We start from the raw sequence: 17,243 nt of genomic DNA, 5'->3' as shown, positions 1-17,243 counted from the left end.
AATGAGTTGACATATGTATGTGTATGTGTATATATATATAAACTTATTGTGGTAATCATTTTAATACATATGTATATATAGAAATATATATGTAGTGAAATAAGTTTAAAACATCCATTACCTCATATAGTTACCAAAACAATTTTTTTCCCTGATGATAAGAATTTTTAGAATTTACTTTCTTAGCAGCTTTCAAATATACCACACAGCATATGTTGTACATTACCTCCCTAGTACTTATTTATCTCATAACTGGAAGTTTGTACCTTATGACCCTCTTCATGCAATTCCCTTACCCCTCACGCTCTGCCTCTGGTAACCACAAATCTGATCTTTCTATGGAGTTGTTTTGGTTTTTTTGTTTGTTTTTTTTTTAAGATTCCGTATTATACGTGAGATCGTACAGTATTTGTCTTTCTCTGTCTTGAGTCATTTCATTTAGCATACTGCCCTCAGGGTCCATCCATATTGTTGCAGATGGCAGGATTTCCTTCTTTTTATGACTGAATAATATTCCATTATATATATAATTTTATGTGTGTGTGTGTAGGTATCACATTTTATTTATCCATTCATCTGATGATGGACACTTAGGTCATTTCCACGTCTTGACTATTGTAAATAATATTGCAGTGAACATGGGAGTGCAGATGTCTCTTTGAGACAATGATTTTGTTTTCTTTGGATATATACCCCAAAGTGAGGTAAATGGCTTTTTCTCTTTTAGTGATGCCAAGGGTGGGGGAAGTGGGTACCTGACAGGGTCGGGGGGTTCACTATTCCTTTCAGCCAGGAATTGGCAGAGATTAGGAAACACTGTGGCCACAATAGATTTAAATATACATATATAATTTTTTTTCACTTGTTTTGGAAGTAATGTGTGATGCTAAGGTCAGCTGTATACAGCTACTTAAAAAGAGAATGTAAGGATTCTCTTGGGTCATATTGAGATATAATATATACCTTAGAACTTATTTACTAGATTTTAAATCGTGGTTTATCAGACATTTGAAGTTCAGTATGTTTAATGGCATAGCTTTCTTTTAAAAAATCTACTTTCATTAAATAGTTTCCATTCCTTTAACCTTGTAATGTATATTTTACTATTTTTTTTAAATGAGGGTGCACATTCAGTCCTTATTTAAAATAAAATTAAGCAAATATTTGTCTCATGGCTTTGAAATAACACATAATGGAGCAAAGGCTTAGGAACTGCCTGTAGCGCTGGGCTGGGATGTGGGCATTTTTGTATTTGGGATCAAGACAGAAAACACTGGTGGCATAGTTCTCTGAAACCAGAGCCTAATAAACAGTGGTCTTTCTGGATGCTAAGGATTATGTAATCACCTAAGTAATCGCTCATTTTGATTCTGAGTAGCTGCTTCAAGTTAAAAACTGAAAGGTTTCTTTGTAATTGTAATTCGTATTAAGGCTACTTGCCAAAATGTTTTAAAATCCTGGTACTTAAAGCAGTCTTAAAAACTGAAGAGAAGTGACTTAATATGTGATGGCTGATACTATTCTTATCTTTCAAAATTAGTATTTAACCTAAGCTTTCAGTTTGAGGGCATCTTGAAGAACAAACTTCACCACCTTGTCAACATGGCTTGAATAAAATGTAGCCTTTTGATATCAGAGAGAAGTCAGTATTCCAAGAAGAATCCATCCTGTACTTGGCATTGGATATAATGTCTCCCTCTGTATTCTGATTAAGATTCAGCTTCCATGCTTAGCATGTCATAAATTTGTTCTAAGTATCTGACTCACTTATGTTCAGATCTGACCATTGACTTTAATTCCATAGAATTAAATATGTCCGTCGGAGCTGTATTTTCTTTCCCCTTTTTGAGGGAACAGCTCAACGTATTCATTTTTGTTTTGGTTAGAACAAATACATTTCATAGCAGTCATCAAACAAGTACACACTTTGAGGAGCTGTTAGCTCTGACGAGTGTGTAAACACTTGTTGGTGAGCAGGGACTTTTCTATTCCACAGTAGACTGTTTCACTACCTAGGCTTGACTTCTTGAATTTTTGTTGTTATTGTTGTTGAACTTTTTATGAAGTAAATTTCCATACAGTAACAATCATTCTTTTTGGTGTAACCCAAGGTTACCAAGTTCTGTAAGTTTTGACAGACTCATACAGCTGTGTAACCACCTCCGTAATCAGGATAGAGAATAATTTCCATCATTCTCAAAATATTCCCTGTCCCCTTAGTTACCTTCCCTCCATGCTCAGCACCGAGCAACTGATCTCTTCTCTACCCACTGTTCCCTTTTCTGAAATGTCATATAAATGGAATCATGCAATGATGGCTCTGTATCCTTGGCAGTACTTGGCATTGTTAGTTTTTTCATTTTAGCCACTCTAGTGGGCATCTCGTGGTATCTTGCTGTGGTTTTAATTTGTTTCCCCAACACCTGATAGTGCTGAGATTCTTTTCGTGTGCTTATGTGCCATTCAGATAAATTCTTTGGCAAGGTATCTTTTCAAATTGTTGCCAATTGAAAAAAATACTGGATTGTTTGATTTCTTATTGTTGAGTTTAAAATTTTTTTAATAGGTATTCTGGACACAAGTACTTGGTTGAATATGTGTTTTGCAAATACTTTGTCCCAGTCTGTGATGTGTCTTTTCATTCTCTAAGCAATGTCTTTCCTTTTCCATTTTGGGGGGGGGGTAAAATTCACATTACATAAAATTTACCATCTTAACTGTTTTTAAGTGTACCATTCAGTGGTATTAAGTACATTCATATGGTTGTGCAGATATCACCACCACCCATCTCCAGAACTCTTTTCATCTTGCAGAACTGAAATTCAGTACCCATGAAACAGTAACTCCCCATCCCCTCTCTCCTCAGCCCCTGGCAGCCATCATTCTACTTTCTGTGTCTGATTTTGACTACCCTGGCTACCTCGTATACGTGGAATCATACAGTATTTGTCTTTTCCTAACTGATTCATTTTACTTAGTATAAAGTCCTCAAGGTTGATGCATTTGTAGCATGTCAGAATTTCATTCCTTTTTAAGGCTGAATAATACTCCATTGTGTCTGTGTGTGTGTTTATGTAGGGGGGGACACAGAGAGCATGAGAGAGAGAAAAGACATATATAGTATGACTTCTTATATGTGTGCTATATAAAATACAGCATATTCTGTATATTTATTCATCTGTCAGTGGCCACTTGGGTTGCTTCCCCGTTTTGTGAATAATGCTGCCGTGAACATGGGTGTACAGTTATCTGTTTCAGTCCCTCCCTTCAGTATTTTGGGGTGTATACCCAGGATTGGAATTGTTGCATCATATGATAATTCTATATTTAGTTTTTTGAGGAACCACCATACCTGCTGTTCCACAACAGCTATACCATTTTACGTTCCTACCAGGTACACAAGGTGCCAGTTTCTCCACATCCTTACCAATACTTGTTATTTTCTGTCTTTTTGATAGTAGCTCTGCTAACGGGTGTGAGGTTTGATGATGTCATTCAAAGAGCAGAAATTGAAGTTTATTGGTTTTTATGTGGATGTCCAGTTGTTTCCATATGGGCTATTGAAGAGACCATCCTTTATTGTATTGCCTTTGTCTATGTGTGGGTCTATTTCTGGACTCTCTTCCCTCCTTAAATTTTGATCAGCCTCCTTAATGTGAAGCAGTGTTAAGCTTGATATAGTACCAGCCCTCCCTCAGAAGTAAATGGTTGGTCATGATTTAAGCAGGAGAGAAGACCAAGACATTTTACAATCTGGTGGGGCAGATTTACTCTGCATTTTGCACTGAAGGGTGTTCTGAAAGACAAAACCTATGACTTCCTCCACTCTTTTTTTAGGAACTTACCCAAACAGATTTTGTACAGTATATCTTTTTCCAGGTTTAAAATTGGGGCTGAGAATTTCTTCTAATCTTGAGTAGCCTTCTGCAGAAAGCTAACACAAAAGTACAAGATAAGATAAACAAGCATTTGAGTTTAAAATACAGTCTCCCATAGTTATACAATAGTGTAAAAATAGGGACTATCATGATGGAGTCTAAGCGAACCGGAGAATATAATATCACCAGAGCAGAAATAAATGTGCGGAAGCTTCAGCTCTGCAGAGAGGGCCTGGGCTCCAGAGGCTGTCCCCAGGTGTCTGCAGAAAGAAAGGAAGTACTTCTGTTACCTAAACAAGAGGGAAGGGTCTGGCAATCGCTGGGTCACTTGAGTTCTTTTGCCACTGGGTAGGTAAACCAGGCGAAACTTCCCAGAGAACAAACTCTTCATCCAGGTAGCTTGACCCAGTTTGTATAGAGACCACAGTCTGTTTGCCACTGACCTGAAGACAGAGCTTAGAAGATACTGCCGAGATGATCAGGGTCTCCAAGGTGAAGACTGGGCCAGCGGCTGAGGTTCTTTTCTAGCTTCCTGTCTCTTGTTTGGGCTCTCATCCCAGCTCTTCCTCCACGAGGCTGCTGGATCTAAATTTCTAAAGCACAGCTCTGATCGTGCTGCTGCCACCTAAGGCTGTTTCTCGGTGGTTCCCCATTGGCCTGTAGGTAGCAACATGGTGTTTCATAGCCTGTTGCCCTTCAGGGACTGACTCTAGACCACCTCTGCAGCCTCCTTTCCAGGGACCCCCTTCCATATGGTAATGAACTGCTCGCTGAGCCCAGACAGGCTGTGCGTTTTCATTCCACTGTGCATGTGCTGGTTTCTCTTAGCAGATGCTTTTTCCTTTCTGCGCCTGGCGGATTCTTAATCATCCCCCAGGATCCGTCTCAAGCGTCAACAAACTTCTCTTGATCCCTTCCTGCCCTGTCTAAGCAGAATGCAGTAGAGTATATTGTTTAAGGGCCCAGGCTTCAGTTTGAATTTCAACTCCATTACATTGACTCTGTGTAAACTTTGACAAGTTCCTTAATCTGAGTCTTAATTTCATAGTAGTATATACCCAATGGGGTGAGTATGAGGATTAAATAATATAATGTGTGTGTGTGTGTGTATAGTAGATATTGAAGTAAATAAGTTGATACCAAAGTATATAAGTATTTAATAAACATCTCTTCTCATTATTATTGCTAGTTCATTTAGTCAGTAAACATTTGTTGAGCACCCACTGTGTGCCATTCATCTGTACCAGGTGCTTGGGGTGCACAGGTGTATGAGACCTGAGCAGGCATCGGAGGTGCTCAACCCCGTGCTTTAAGAAGAGGGTGTGCAGAGTGCCCTGGACGCTACCATCTGTTTGAGGATGACCGTATGCCAAGTACTGTACATGTGTATCTCATTTCATCCTCCAGCAGCCTTAAGATGTAGGTGTTATAATCCCCGTGGAGTCTCAGAGAGGTTAAGGAACTTGCCTACAAGATGTAGATACGTACCTACCAAATAGTAGAACCAAGAGAGTTAAACCTCTGTCTGACTCCATTACAAGGAAATTTAGGAATGAATCACTGTAATACACCCTATGACTAAACTAAAAAATACATGATCATCTCAATAGATGCAGGAAAAAGCATGTGAAAATAACTAACATCTTTTCCCCATAAAAACCCCAAATGAACTAAAATAGTGACTACTTCAACCTGATTGGTAAAAGAGCAGTAAGGGAAAACTCGCAGCTAACATTATGCTTTAGGAAGAAGGACTGCAAAATTTCTTTTTATGACCAGGAAACACAGTGATGTCTGTTCTCATCACTTTCATTCATCAGTGAATTGGAGGTTCCAGCCAGATCTAATTGGGCAAGAGTGAGGAATAAACAAAAAAAGAAAGAAATTTAGGAACTATTTGGAGAAAATCATATGCCCTTTGAGATTTACATCTTGAAAGACAGCAACCGTAATTTTCTAAAAGATGTTGCTTTCTGCTTCTACCAGAGGCAGCCTATTTAACAGGATAGATTCTAGGGCTCACCCATGTTGACAGGCCACATTTTCTTACAATTCATGTTCTGTTATTTATTTAACAAATTCTGTTTCTTTGAGCCTAGCTATTAATTCTTAACCCTCTTCAGCCCTCTTCATATTCCTTTGGGTACCAGGAATAGTAGAAATGAGAGAAGGTACAGTTTATAGTAAAGATTAAGAATCCAAGAGCTTTTATCTCTAAAATTCTAGACAAAGTGGTAGGCTTTACTCTTAACACTTACGCATCATTTCTAAGGGTATAACTAAATAGAAGTGGCGTTTCAAGATATTTTTAAATGGATAGGATGCCAAGAAGGCTCTTAAAGATGCTTGAATCCCATTATTACTGGGCAGAGTTCTAAGGGGCGAAGCACAGAATCCACCTAAACTGTTTTAGATGGAAAGGAGTTTGTCGAAAGATTTTGGTGGCTTGTAGACCCTCTGCTATGGCCAACAAATTAGATTTGGCTGTTTCAGAGCCAGGAAAAAACACTTAACTGCACCTTAGAACTACTTTAGTGAAGTAGACTCCTGCCCCCACCTGCTGATGATTCAGCTCAGATGCTTCACCGTAACATAACAGTCCTTGTTCTCCCTTAAACTTGGTGCTCATTTTCCAGGAACTACTAGAAATAAAAGGAAGCCAGTGCTTGTAGGCCTACTTGATTCTCCTTAGGTATATGCTCATTTGAGGAGCTGGGCTGAGATCTAGTTGGAAGAGAGCTTATAAAAACAAAATCCTGGGTAAATAAATTGTGGCATGTTCAGACAGTGAAATCACGTACAGTACTTAAAGGCGATAAACCAGAGCTACATTTGTTCACATGGCTAAAATTTTTAAATGTAATGTTGAAGGAACATGCAGGTTCCATACTAGCACATGCAGTGTGATACTATACAAAAAAAGTTTGAAAACATGCAAAAATAGTTTCTCTAGAGCGTATGGATATATGCATATCTTTTAAAACCACAAAAACACCAGGAATGATGAATAACGTAGTCAAAATAGTGGTTATTTCTGGAGAGGAAGTGGGACCAGAGAAGGGTACACAGGTGGCTTCCATTGTATCTTTAATGTCTTCTTTTTTATGAACTATTTTCTTGGGACAAATACAGCAAAATGCTAAGCTACCCAAGATCTGGGTAGTTGGATAGCCCAATGTATAGTTGTTTGTAATATTTATTCTCTGTACTTCTCTGTATGTGTGAGTGTTTCATAATTTAAAATGTTAACAATGGACTTAAGTATTAAGATAAATTTTTAAAATATTACCTCCTGTACATAGAGATACATTGGCAAGAAGTGGTAAAAATGCAATTACTGGATTTAGCTGGTCCTTTTCCCAGCGGGAGAGTGTTCAGGAAGTGTCCAAAACACTTGGTCACTGAGCTTTCCAGAGGGAGCGCGAGTGATCCTCAGTCCTAGCCCAGGCTCTGCCAGGTCACACCCTGTCCTATTCTGTTTCTCTCAGGTGACCTTCCAAAGGGTGTCATGAGTGCTTGGTCTGGAGCCAAGCTGGCTTTGTGTAGAGCGCTGGCCGCAAAAGTCCATGTTGGTTTAAAATGTTATGTTTACAGATGTGTAGTCAAATAGCCTGGTTGTCATCAAAGGAATGGTTCACTTGATTTGCCAATTCTCCCTTGTTATCGTGGGAATTTATTAGGGTATGAATAAAGGAACTGAATTGTTGAGTCAAGTCCTTTGTATGAAGCAAAGGAAAATCATATTGGAGAACAAAGTGTGAAATGCAAAATCAAGAAGACTCATCTTGAAAGAAATCAAGTCAGAAAGTGTTTGAAGGCCTGTGGCATCCTGACACAGAGGCCCTCACTAAGGCTTTGAACTGGTGGGATTCCCGTTTGGACTGGAGCTCTGGTTCCCCTGTAGTCTGGGCTGCCTCCAGGACTGTTTTTTTAGTGCAGGGATTTTTAACCCAAGTGGTCCATGAATAGAATTCAGGGAGTCCGTCAACTTGGTTAGGGAAAAAAATTACATCCAAAATTTCTTTGACCTCTAACTAAAATTTAGCATTTTTCTCAGTTATGAAGTAACTGGTAACAAACCACTATAACACTAACAGTGCCTGTAACTTTATCATCATGTCCAAACAGACTGGCCTGTGATTTTTCTTCTCTTTAAATGTCCTTGTGAGGTTTTGGTATCAAGATTTTGCTGATCTCAAAAAACAAAGTGGAAAATATTATCCTCTGGAAGAATCTGTGTAAGGTTGGTGTTATTTCCTCCTTAAATATTTAGTAGATTACAAGGTGAAGCCCTTTGAGGCCAGAAATTTCTTTGTGGAATGATTTTAAAATATAGATTTAATTTGCTTAATATGTACAGGACTATTCAGATATTCTATTTCTTCTTATAAAAGGTTTGGCAAGTTTCTTTTTCCTAGGAATTTATCTGTTTTATATGTTTTCAAAATAATGGGTGAAAGTTGTTCAAAATACCCTCTTTTTAACATCTGTGGAATCTGTAATGCTGTCCTCTTTTTTCATTCTTGATCTTAGGTAAATTTTTTAAAAATTGAAAATACTCAGGGTTCTTAAGGGTTTAAGGAAGACTGGTAGTATGTATCAAACATAAAATGTGAGTCTGTTTTATCCAACTAGCCCTTTGAAGGAATTTGCCATACATGAATAATTTCACAAACTCAAAAATACTCAACACAGTGTTATCTATAGCAGCAAAAAAAAAAAAAAGGGGGGGACAAATCAACAGAGGACAGGGAAGTAATTAGGCTCTTTGCATTCACTAGAGTACCTTCCGTAGTTACAAAACAGGATGGAGACGTGTAGAAAATGTGCTAGGGAGATGTTATTGCTTACAAAAAGCAGTCCCAGAAGAGCATGTCCAGTGTGGCCTCTTCTGTGTTAAACGCATACTTCGGTATGTGCATGTGTACATAAAATATAATTTGGAAGCATGGTCACGAAATTTCCAGCAGCGGTTATCTCTGGATGGTAGGTTGTTGGATAACAGTTATTTTTTTTTTTTTGCTCTTCTGTATTGTTTAAAGTGTTTGCATGAATGTGCATCATTTCTACAAAAATAGCAAGACTTTCTAAAGAGCTTGGCAGTAACAAGGAGATGAGAGGGTGGTAGGGGTGGGGAGTGTCAAAGCATTTTTCTTGACGGATGGAGAACAGCCAGGGAAGAAAGAGAGCTTGAAGCTTCAGTAAAGAAGGGATAATTCATTGAAGAGCAGGAGGGCCCGGATGCAGACATAGATGTTAGCCCTAAAGGGGCAGAACATTTCTTCCCAGAAAGGAGGAGAAGACAATTGAAGATAAGGAAAAGTTTTGAGCTGAAAGGAAAATGGTGCTCCTAACTCATGGTTGCCCAATTTCTTAGTGAAATGGGAGGTGGGACTCTTTGCCAGAGGTGGGGAAAATGAGAGTGGAGCAGGAGTCTTGAGGAAAGTGGTGAGGGTCTCTGACAGAATCAACAGTAGAGGAGGGATTTGATGGGGTGTGGGCAGTTGGGCTGACCTGGAGGCCTTACTGAAACTTTTGTAAGGGAGCCTGATGGTACAGCTGGTCCCAGGTTAGAGGGTGGCTCGGCAGGATGAGAGAATTTTCAGAGGATGAGAGAATTCAGGATACTGTTGAGGTCAGTTTAAGTCATCGACCTTAGAATCCAGGATGCTTGGGAGGAAACTGAATTAAGAAGAGTGCCACAGACTGGATATTTATTTGGAATATGGACATCCAAGAAGCCAGGTACTCATGGTCAGGATGGGTTTTCAGAGTCTGACGTGTTATATAGGAAGTTCTGCTTGGTGGCCATGGGAGTAGGGGAATGGTCATCCAAGCTGGGAGAATCAGAGGGTGGTGCTGGGAGATCCAGTGGTCTTCCTCACAGAGGGGAGCATTTCGCAGGAGGATGACAGGAATTCTTTTGGAGAAGATTTTGAGGCCGGTACTGAGATTGGCTTCAAGGACGTAAAGACTCCTCAGAGAAGCTGAAGCGAGCTGGTAGAGTCCTGGTCTGGAGCCCCTGTGGGACAGCAGGGAGTTTGTTGACCTAGTCTTCTAAGACTGGGACCCTGGGCTCCAGGAGAAGCCTCCCCTTGAGGTGGTGAGGCTTTTCAGTACAGAAGGTTGGCAGAAGGAATGCTCCAGAAGAGGAGAAGGAATACTCTACAGAAGCCTCTGAGCAAAGGGACAAGGGTGTGGGGTGCAGATAATTGGGCAAAAAATACAAGCAAGGGCTTCTAAAGAGGAGTAGACTAGCTGGAGGACGGCCTGAGCTGCAAAGGGGTGAAAATTTGTTTTCTGGTTTCCCAAAGGAAGTGCTGAACTGTATGTTTCTTTTTCTTGTCACAAAGCAATATCTGCTCACTCCAGAGAGAACAGAAACTACAGATAAGCAGAAAGCAAAAACAAGTAAACAAAAAGAGTCATAAGAACCCCTCGTCATCCCAGAGTCCTGGAGCTTTTCCCGTTGACACATTCTCCCCTCCTGTTCCCTCTGCCGCAGATCCAGGTCAAGGTCACATCAGCTCTAGAAGAAGCCTGTCCTCGGGTCACAAATGTCTCTTCCTAGCCCAGCCCCCGGGTCTGCCCCATATCCTCTAACAACCTTCCCATCCTGCAGAGGCCACCACAGCCTTCTTCCCAAAGCACCACTTCCCACTCTTGCTTCCCTGTCTAGTTTCCACCATCTCCGACATCCTCTCCCTGGCGCTCCAGGGCTTCTGTAACCTGGAGCCATCTCACCTCCCATGCTTGCTTCCTAACCTTTCCCTTAACATAGACGTACTTTATTTCCCTCCCAGTTCATTTCCCCAGCTCCTCACATCCGAGTCTCTGTGATGCCTGCCCCATCAGGTGGCCACCCCAGTCCCGAATCTCCCAGCTGTCAAGGCCAGAGCCCTCCTCCAGCCCATACTGACTTGCTCTTCCAGGTACTCATCTGACCACTCCTTTTAGGACCTCATCAGTTCTGTTTCAGTAAATACTTAGGTACAATTAGTAGGAAGCACAGGGTTTAGAGATGGGAGGAGCCTAGTCCCCTGATCTCACTGAGATTCACAGAAGCCAGGAGACACCCCCGTGGTCAGCCAGCAAGCTGTTAATAGAGCTGACTAGAATCCTCATTGTCAGACCTGAATGCTACCTGTTGAATTGAATGCTGCTTTTAAAATACAGCTTTTCTCTGATGTCTGGACATGAAGCCCCAGAGACCAAAAGCAATGGTATCAGTGCTTAGAATACATCAAATTTCTAAAAATCAAGACTTCTGAGCCCAGTAAGGGGAAGCCCTGATTTAACAGGTCCAGGATAGGACCTGCTGCATTCAAAAGAAAACAAAAACAACTCTCTGGATGGCCCTGATGTAGGGGGCCCTCAGATCTCCCTTTGAGAAACAAAGCTCATGTCTTTGGTTCTGTGTTTTCTTCTTCTTCTTCCCTTTTTTTCCCTCCTTTTTTTTTTTTAGCTCCCTGATGCTGTCCCTGTGGACGCTATTAAGCTTTCCTGAAGCTTCCCATCTCAGGAGCCCATCCAGATGCCCATCCAGGACGTAACAGCAAGAGTGCAGTGCTGTAGCCTGTGACCTTCTCAGGCCTGCACTGGCCTGGGCCCAAGCTGCTGTCTTCCTGACGTGCTTGGCCATTTGGCCCTGGGGGCCAAGTTATTTTGCGAAGTCCTTTCCGGCATACCTTGGCAGAAAGTTGAGTGTGGTGGAATTCTTGTTGGCAACATCCCACTTACCAAGGTGTTTTCTGAGCACCTTCTCAAGTGTGCCTCGCCCCCTGTGGCCTGACAACAGTACGTGTCACAAGACGTCCACGTAAACCAAACCGAGACACGTGCCTGGGCTCTCCGTGTCCCAGCACGTGCAGCCCGGGCCAGGGTGATGGGAGGGAGAGCCATCTGTGTACCTTGGTTCCTCCATTTCTAGCTGGCTGATCTTTGACACCCGTTCATGCCCATTTCCTCATCTCTAAAGCCAGAGCAAAAATTATAAAGTTAATTATAATGATATTATAAAAATAAAAATAATTCCTACCTCACAGGATGGTTATGAAGATAACAAATTAATGCCTGAAAAGCCCTTGAAACAGTGTTTGGCACATAGTAAGTGTTCAGTAAGGGACTGCAGTTATTATAATTATTTCATGAAAACTGTGATGAAATAATTAGACTCTATAGAGATGACTCACTGCTCTCCACGGTTATCAGTCCAAGAGTTATCAATTTCTCCTTGTTGCATGAGCATAGATGAGAGGAATGACTAATTTTGTGGTAATTGCTCTTCCGAATGCTGCCTGGACCTCCAAAGACAATTGAAATAGGCTAGATATTTCCTAGCAATAAGGTCAAGCCTTGCATAATTTAACACCTATACAGCAGCTCAGCATTTTGGTGCTTTGGTAAGGTGGCAGTTACATAACAGGCTGCAACCACGCAGATGAGCAGAGCCAAAGATGGGGGAGAGGGTACTTTGAAAAGATGTGTTAGTGCTGGAGTGACAGGTGTGATGGATGAAGGGCAGGCAGCAGCTGCAGGCTTCACAGAGCTGGGGTCTGGGAGGTGCACGCGTGCCCTGTGCCACTTTGGCAGATACTGTCTTGACGGGAAAACATCTCCCGACATTCACTATCAGGCTAACACCAACAGGAGCTATTTAAGTGTGCCTTATATTAGCCGCATCGTAGGTGTGTTTTCTCACTCCTTGGTAGTATTTCCAAGCTAAAAGTATGATTGCTTCAGTCTCAAAGTGATGCAAAACCCAATCAATCTCTGAAATCATGTTTTATCAAACTTTTATGTGAAGAACTCAGCTTACAGCGTTGCCAGAGTATCACCTTCCAGTATCGCGTTGCCAAGTTAATCTTGCTTGGTGCTTCGGACTCAGTGGTGCCGTACTTCAGATTCGAAGTACAGGAGAGCTCTAGAAGGGTGTTAGAAAGCAGATTCCAGTGGCTTATTTCTGTCTGGGGATGAGAGATGCTAGTGTGTGAGCATTTAGCAAATGACTTCACGTGCTTGCCACCAAAATGCTTTTTAGACTGTCCTGCTTGAGTTGTGCGATTTTCCTTTAAAAGAAGACTGGCATTTAAATAAACTGCTTGGTGTTTGTCACAACATAAGGCTAAAACTTCTAGAAACCAGAAAGCCAGTTTGTTTCTGGAACCATCTTTAGACCAAGGGTCATCCTCACCTCCCACAAGGACACAGAATAGTTCATTGGTTGGCCAAACTTTCTGGAGCTGATGCTTAAACCAGAGTCTTTAGATTCATCAGTAGGGAGAATGCCTGGGGCTGCTGTCAGCCAGGCCAGACTGAAAGCTGCCCCAGTACTTGGAGCTGCTTGGAATGAGTCCCTGGGGATGGAGGAGGCCCAGGAGAGCCTCGTTGGATGGAAATCCATAATCTTACCTGAGGGCTTTTAAAATAAATAATGTTTTAATATTTACAAATGGAAGCAAAATTTATCCTTTTTTGTTGCTGCCTGTCCAAGCATAGTGGGAGATCAGAATGCTAGCTCGATGGCCAGGTGGCAGACAGTAGCCAGGAGGCCTTAGCCAGCTGTAACTTTCATTTATTCACTTGATACCCACTTCAGCAGGATGTGGACCATACTGTGCTGTAGAGGAAAGACAATGACTGTGAAGTCTCACTGAGCACATGCGTGTAGGGCATTATTTTAAATATCAAACTGACATTTTTCTTCATGAGGTTTTAAAAATGTAAATTAGCATATTTGAGAATAAGAAGGAGATCTTGGAAAACAAAAGGTATAACTAACTTAAACACTTTTAAAATATAATAGAAGGGCTGGGAAACAAAAATCAGGGAGTTTCTAAAAGGCAAAATGAAAAGATGAGGAGCTAGAAAATAGGGGCAAAATAGTAAATAAAAATTTTAAATGGTACATCTAGGAGTTAGAATCTCTGAGTAGGAGTTCAAGCAGAAAGAAAATAGAGAGAGGGAAATTGTCAAAGAAATAATACAAGAGAAATTTCAGAACTGGAGGTCAGGAGCTTTCCATCTAGAACCCAGTACAATGAAGGAAAAAAAATTACCTGGACCGAGGCACGTTGTCATCAACATTCACGACTTCAGAAACAATGAGTTACATAGTTTTGGGGGAAACCAGTCACAAACAAATGACTGAAAATCAGAATGCTGTCAGAGCTCTTCACATCAACACTGAGAGCTGGAAGACAGTAGAACAAAGTCAGCAAAGTTCCAAGGGAAAATTATTTTCCGTCTAGAATTTTATACTCAGATGAACTTCGAAGAAAGTATGAGGCTAGAACAAAGACATTTTTAAATCTGCAAGGACTTAAGATTTTGCTTCCTGTGGATCCTTTTCTAGGAAACAACCAGAATAAATACTTGAAAATGAGGAAGTAAATTAAAAAAGAAAGAGAAATAGAACCCAGAAGACAGGGAACCAATACAGGAAAGCAGCCCAGAGAAGCCCAATGTGTTTAAAATAGGCTTGGCTACTTTGGAATTCACAGATTATCTGTTGTACTTGGTCATTTGGAAAACAGTATTTATATATATAAATACTGATAGTTCAGGTAGAGTGGAAAATCTGAATGTAAGTGCACAGAAAATTAAGCAAATGAAGCAAAGAGGGAAGTGTTAACTCCAACGAGGGGAAAATATTCAAAGGAAAAAATATCAGAGTAAACTCCTTGATTTATCATAATGTAAGAGAAGGAGAAATGTGATAGATGGTGTAAAAGAGCTGAAATCTAAGCAATTACAACAGGAAGTTTATAGGTGACGGATAGATAAACCAAGAAATGGCAATATTAACATATTATCTGGGTTTTTTAAAAAGCTAGAAGCATTGAAAGTGCTTGTCTTAAGATACTGTGCTTTCAGTATTTTTGAGCAATTTGATTTAAACTATGTGCTTTTGTTTGCTCTGATAAAAATGAAAATCAATTCAAAAGAAAAAAAAGGTCGACATTTGACCATCAGTAGGATACTCAAGCCCGCATCCTCCAAGCTTTTGTCACCACAGGCATCAGCGGCATGGTGGATGGGAGTACAAGGTCAAAGCCTCGGTCAGATCCAGGCTCTCTGTCCCCAGGTTTCTTGTCACAGGATGGCCTCCCTGTCCATGGGCAGGTGACTGGGCCGTCTCCTGCCAGAGTCATCCCAAGTTTCCAATGAGATTATAAGGCTGAGCAGGGGTGTATGCTTCATAACAGGAAGGGAGGAAAGAGGAAGGAAGGAAGGAAGGAGAAAATCCCCTTCACAGACAAATTTAGAAAACGATTTGCCACTTTGCTATTAAGATAGCTTCAGAGAAATTCTACCTGAAATGCACCAACCAGCTGAATATAGCATCAGATGACAGGTCAGCTTCTTTGCCACAGTGACTCCACAGTGTCCCTAGGCCAGCCCTGGGGAACAGAGTTATTAACCAGTCGGCACACCAGGCTATCCCATTCCCACCCTTGCTCCAGGTGGGAGTTGGGGTGTGGTACAAAGGGTTATAGCTGGCCTGACCCAGTGATCTATGTAGAGAACACAGAATGGACCAGATTTCCCCTCATCCCCACCCCTCATCCAGGGGGTGACCTTCTCTCCATCCTTCATCACTGCTGCCCAGAGGGGCCTTATCATAAGTCTGGGGTCTTACCCCTGTCCAGACTGATCCATGTCTGGGCTGAGTCTGGCTAGACTTGGACCACTCAGACCACAGTGATATTCAAGCAGCCACTCACTTCTCTATACCCTATTCCTGTTGGCTAGCACTGAAAGAAGTGATCAAACAGGGAAGAGCCTTTCTACTCCTACACACTGGTGTGCAGGGCACCAGGCCAGCCACAAGCTGGGACACAGCTGTTTGTGTAGACTGGTCTGCATTGAAGCCCACTCCGTCCTCTTCTGCCCCAGGCTTGGAGTACCATTTTACAGGGGAACTGTTCACCCAAACTCCTGGTTGGGGAGGACCACTTGCACTTAAAATTGTTTGGGGTTTAACCTGTTTATGGAAGCATTCTCCTCTGAACAGAATGTCTTTCCTTTACTTTCTAGGTAGTGAGCTATTTTTTTAAAATCTTGTTTATTGTAGAAGTAATGCATGCTTGTAACAGATTGAAACAATACGGAATTATGTTAGAGAAAAGATGGTATATACGTACAACATATATATGTATGTACACATACATGTATCTTCACAAACAACTGTGACTACACGTATATGGTTATCTTTCAAAAATGAGGTCTTATGCAATGCCGCTTTTTGTTCTGTTGACATAAATTATAGGCATCTTTTTATATCATATAGATCTGCCTCTTTCTCAGGAATATTCTTTATACCAATGCACCTTGATTTATTTAAGTCCCCTACTGATGAACATTTAAATTCTCCCAGACTTTTGATATTAATATTAGTCTTTCAGTAGCACCCTTAACTCTGAAGTCAGACAGCCTTAGTTCAGATTCCAGATACTCCATTTACTTACTTTGTGACCTTTAGCAAGTTATTTAAACTCTTTGTGCCTCAGTTTCCTGATCTGTAGAATGGGAATAAAATTGTCCTTGCACTGTGCCTAGCCCACAAAAAAAAAAGGCTAAGTGAGACAATATGTATAAAACATGCTTAGAATATTATAATCACGACAACTAACATTTATTGAGTACTTACTGTCAGCCAGGCGCTGTGGATATCACACTGTTTTATGCATTAGCCTTATACCACATATTTTAATATCTGCAAAGGCAAATCCTCCATCATCATTAAAGTGATGTTAGCTATTCCCATGCACTTACTCCTCCAGGTGAATTTTTAAATCCCCTTTCCACCTACCTCCCATCAATATGACAAGGGTTTTTTTTTTTTTTTTCAATCCAGTTGGAATTTTGAAGGGTGTCTCTACTCCTAAAGGCTGCCAGAGTAGAAAGACCCTTGGACTTGAGTCAGAAAGCCCTGGATAGACTCATGGTGTCCCTTCAAAGCCATGTGACCATGGGCAGTTGAGTTAAATTCTCTGAGCACCTGCAGTTTCCCTACCTGTAGAATGAGAGTCAGGGGAGCTGGGGGGATGTAAGAAAGCACTGGAACAGCACCTGGCAGTTAAGTACGTCACAAATGTACTTGCTTCTGAAGCGAGTATTTTTCCCTCCTGGCCCTTTGTACTCAGCACCATCTTCAGCACCGTCCTCAGCAGCTCTAAGGGGACAGTCAGTGACAGGAGTTTAAGAGTCAGTTAAGGAGTGCGAGAGCAAGAGCAGCAGTGAGCAAGCAGGATGAAGGCTGAGGCCCCTGCTTCCTGTGCAGGGCGAGCCGAACATTTACGACCAGTTGAAGATTAGCCAAGAGGGAGGAAAGGGAATTGGGACAAACAGAGACTGTTCCGT

General features: G+C 41.3%; 1 protein-coding gene and 1 long non-coding RNA gene across 3 annotated transcripts in view; one reads left to right on the top strand and one right to left on the bottom strand.

Annotated features, from left to right (window-relative positions):
- The window catches only part of CTDSPL (CTD small phosphatase like), a 115,721-nt gene that overhangs the window by 12,343 nt on the left and 86,135 nt on the right, over window positions 1–17,243 (top strand). The window lies entirely within an intron of this gene.
- Window positions 13,601–16,610, bottom strand: LOC123614283 (uncharacterized). Its single transcript, XR_006721626.2, has 3 exons — window positions 16,349–16,610; window positions 15,194–15,280; window positions 13,601–14,070 (listed from the first exon to the last, which is right to left on the bottom strand). It is a non-coding gene; the product is annotated as an uncharacterized LOC123614283 (long non-coding RNA).

Source organism: Camelus bactrianus, chromosome 17 (genome assembly GCF_048773025.1).
Source record: "Camelus bactrianus isolate YW-2024 breed Bactrian camel chromosome 17, ASM4877302v1, whole genome shotgun sequence".
Taxonomy (NCBI): Eukaryota; Metazoa; Chordata; class Mammalia; order Artiodactyla; family Camelidae; genus Camelus; species Camelus bactrianus.
The sequence above is the reverse complement of the archived record's forward strand: the minus strand, read 5'-3'. Positions and strand labels throughout refer to the sequence as shown.